Here is a 4,634-nt window from a genome sequence, read left to right on the forward strand (position 1 = left end):
TAAGAAGTAAAGCCTTGCCGTTATGTTGAGCTGTAGGGGACTCAGGTCAACAATTTCTGACACTGCTAGTCAAGTGGAAGACCCAATACTATTATGGACTACTGAACTCTTTTAGAATATTTTGCTGAGTTTACACACCTATAATATTCAAATGATGGAACTAAACAAAGAAGGGGATACAGATGAATGTCCATTTTGTATCTGCGTATTCAAAGTGGTTAGGATAGATATATAGTTACATTCTTTTAATGAATAGAGGGATTTGTTGTTATAGTGTTTGTAGATAGGATATCATGTCTGCATCTTGTAGAGCAAATCACCACTAGGAAGAGAGTATGCAATGTGTTAATTATTGAAACTGTCCTACCAGTTTGATTTGAAACTGTCTCATTGCTATTTGTCTGTCAACAAAATTATGGGAAAATTTTTTTCTAATTTTTATTATTTTTTAAAGTTTTAAACAGAAAACTTAAAAAACACCCAAGAAAATATAGTTTCAGACAAATAGCTCAGTGGATTAAAGTTCCTGCAAGCAGGTACAGGGGCTGGGGGGGTTTGATTCCTGGACCTACCATGTCAGCCCCAACTTTGGGGCACACTGAGACAGCAATTGAGACTGGGTGTAGTGGTGCACTCCTGTAATCCCAGCTTTTGGGAGGCTGTAAACAGGCAGGTCACTAGGAGTCCGATCTAGTAGTGAGACACTGAACACCCTGCAGACCCTTCCCTAAAATTAAAAAAAAAAAAAAAAAAATAGAGTTTCAAATGAGGCTAGTAGGAGGGTAACAATAGTTAACACATTACATATTGTTATAGTCACAGCAGTTGTTCAGAGTGCAAGATACAGGCATGAAATACTGCACAGAGAATTATTCACTTGCATGAACCAAAAGAAATCAACTGTCTACCTTAACTGTCTTGTGTATGTACATATTTTTCCTTTACCCTGCCTTCCTTTTCCCTTTCTCCTGTTAGTTTTTCTTTTCTCTCAATCAGTTTCTTCTCTATTTACAAGATCTATTGTTTATTTTGAATCTTGTTTACTCTTTCAGAATCTCACAGTAGTGAGACAATACAAAGTTTACATATATGCATCTGGTTTATTTCACTACAAGTATGACCTCCAGTTGCATTCATTTACCTGTAAAATTCTCAAGTTTATCTTCCCTTATGGCTGAGTAGTATTCCATTACATACAAAACCCCACATCTTCCTGGTCCATTCCTTGGTTGATGGGCTTTTGAGTTGTTTCCAAGATTTAGCTATTATAAATTGTGGTACTTTAAACATGGAGACATATATACCACTGTAGTATGATTTTTTTTTAATTCTTCTGAGAAGACACCCAAGAAGAGGAATAGCTGGGTCAAATGGGACCTCTAATTCTAGGGGTTTTTATTATTATTATTTTGTGTATTTGGTACAGGGTCTCACCATGTAGATCTGACTCCTAGTGATCCTCCTATGTTATTATTATTTTGTGTATTTAGTACAGGGTCTATAGGGTCTCACCATGTAGATCTGACTCCTAGTGATCCTCCTATGTTATTATTATTTTGTGTATTTAGTACAGGGTCTATAGGGTCTCACCATGTAGATCTGACTCCTAGTGATCCTCCTATGTTCAGCCTCCCAAGCGCTGGGATTACAAGCACACACCACCATACCCAGTCTCAATCATAGGCTCAGTGTGTCCTGGGGGTGGGGCCAACGCAGCACACTAGGGATCAAAGCCTGGCTGCTGCGCTCTACCTAAGCAGAGGCTTTAGTCTGCTGAGCCATTTGGGCAGCCCTTGACTCTAAGGTTTAAGGAATCTCCTCACTATTTCCACAGCAGTTGCACCAGTCTACATTCCCACCAACTGTGGAGAAGAGTTCCTTTTTCCTCACAACCCCACTAAAATTTGTTATTGGCCATTTTCTTGATGATAATCATTCTTCTGCAGTGAGATGGAATCTAGTGTTTTAATTTGCATCTCTCATTGATGTTGAACATTTTTTCATGCATTTACTTGCTATTTCTAGTTCTTCAGCTGAGAAATGTGTATCCATCTCAGATGTGCTTTTTGATTAGATCTTTGAATTTGGGGGCCCTGAATTTTAAAAATCATTTATATGTTCTAGATAAAAATCTTTTGTCTGACGGACAATAGACTATAATTTTTCCCACTCTGTAGATTATACTTTCATTTTGTTGGTGGTGTCTTTTTTTTGTGAAAAAGCTTTGTAATAAGGAGAAACCCCATTGATTGATGTCTTGTATTTCCCATGTAGTCTGAGTTTTGTTCATGAATTCCCTGCCTACACCTATGTCTTCAAGATTTCTACCCATTTTCTCTTCAAGTAAATTTCAAATTTTCTGTTTTAATATTTAGATCTTTGATTCATTTTGACTTTAGTTTCATGCATGGTGATAGACATGGGTTTAGTTTTAGTCTTTAGCATGTGCAAAGCCAGTTTTTCCAACACTACTTATTTATTTATTTATTTATTTATTTATTTATTTATTTTTTGTTGTCTCAGGCTGCCTTGAGGGCAGGTCTGGTAAGGCATGGGGAGCTAAGGATCAAACTGCAGTCCCCTGTGCCTGACTGGGTTTGTCCCAGCAGGTGCTTAAATAACTGAGCTAAGCTGCAAGCCCCCCTCCAGCACTATTTATTAAAGAGACTATTTTTCTCTCAGTGAACATGTTTGGCTCCTTTGTCAAAGATAAGGTAGTATAGTATGTTTGTCCTTGTATCTGCATCTTCTATTCTGTTCCACTGATTGTCAGGTTTTTTTGCCAATACCATGCTGATTTTATCAGGGTAGTTTTTTTTATGAGCAGGATATATTTATTGAGAGAAAGAAAGCTCCTGTCCCAAGAGAGGGACAGGAGGGGGGGCTGAGTGGGTAGATTCCCCCCCCCCGCCCCCGGAAGTTGTCTCTTGCAGGGACTTTTATAGAGGAAAGCCATGTGGTGACACTGGTCTAAGGTGGTGGAGAAGACATGGGAACTTGCTTAGTTGGGCATGAGGTGGGACAAAACTATGGTCAACCAATGAGATTACAAGCACCATTGCTCAGGTAAAATTGATTAAATCCAGTATCAAATGGGAAAGTGAGTCATGTAGCAAGCGGGCATGAATACAGGACAAGGTCTCTTCCTGTTGGGGGTTGGGCTAGTGACTCATTTGGGCTCTTTCAAGTTGATTGATACTATTTAGGATCTCAATCCCTAAGGCCCATCCCTAGGGAAGTGGGAAGTATGTAGCTGTGCTTCCTCTTTTTGTCTTGGTCTTGAGGTATGGCCCCTATGGGAGTGTCTGTCTCTTCCAAGTGGCAAAGTCACCTTGTCTTCCATCTTCTCTCCTTGAGAGCCTGACCCTGTCTAACTGCCTATAATATTTCTATCTAACTCAGCTGCCTACAACATTCCCTCCTCTGAAGAAGAAACCCGAACTGCCGTGAGGGAACTATGAGTGATGACCGCTCTGGCTTCTTCAAGCCGAAATGGGTCGTAGTTGCTGACCAGCAGTCAGATATATTCTTCAGAGGTTCTATCTAAAGGCCCTCAATAGACACCAGGCATTTTCATTACAGCTTTGAATCTGAAGACAAAGGCAAAGAAACTATTAAACATACATTGGCCAAATAAAAACACTAGTCAGAACATTTTTTAGGTCCATTAGCGGAGGTCTCTTAAATGTGGGGTTTAATCCTTTTATCTTCAATGGCCATTTGGTGCTGTCTCAAACAAACTGGCCTTTCCTATTATTACTGGGGAACATGAATTACTGGGCATAGGAAAAACAGTATTTTCCCATTTGCAAGTGGGCCACTGGCTGGGTAACTACTGACAAGTCTGTATAAGCAATCTATTGAAAGTTTAACAGGATTTCTCCTTATATTGGCAGTTAACATGGGTTCCCTCAGACTGAGAGGGAAGATACATGACTACCTCAATTTGAAACTTCTGACTCCATCATAAATACTTTCTTTTTCCTTCTCTAGCAGCCGTGGACATTTACCTTCTTTCCTGTAGGCTGCTAGTATCCTGTTCTTATTTTCCATCTATAATTCCATTTTGTATCCTTTTTACTATGAAACACTAGGAGGCTTACTAATGTTACTCTAATGCTATAGTCTAAAATCAAGCAAGGAGGGCTGGTGAGATGGCTCAGTGGTCTAAAGCACCTACTTAGAACAAGTTTAGCAAAGCACAGGGACCACGGTTCAATCCCCCCAGCACCACATACCAGCCAGCCCTGCCCCCTGGTGGGCTGAGCTGCCCCCCCCACATAAATAAAATTTAAAAAAATAAATAAATAAAATAAAATCGAGCAAGGAATACCAGTACACTTAACAGTCATAAAATGTCCCATTAATGAAATATCATGAACTTGTAACATTTCCACATTTTAACTTAAGATTTACCAACAACATTTTGACCAACATTTTACCAACAATATAAGAGACAAAACAGAAGCAATTGTAAGCAATTTTAGCAGTACTATGTGAAGCAAAACTGCATGAGGCAAAGCATGAACAATTATGAGCAATAGACAAAGACATATTAACATTTGAAACATAAATTTGTTATCTAAGCAAGTCCCAATTCAGAATTTATGAAAGGAAAGAAAACTCATACCTCC

Source organism: Octodon degus, unplaced genomic scaffold (assembly GCF_000260255.1).
Source record: "Octodon degus isolate 3935 unplaced genomic scaffold, OctDeg1.0 scaffold00019, whole genome shotgun sequence".
In the NCBI taxonomy this organism is placed as follows: Eukaryota; Metazoa; Chordata; class Mammalia; order Rodentia; family Octodontidae; genus Octodon; species Octodon degus.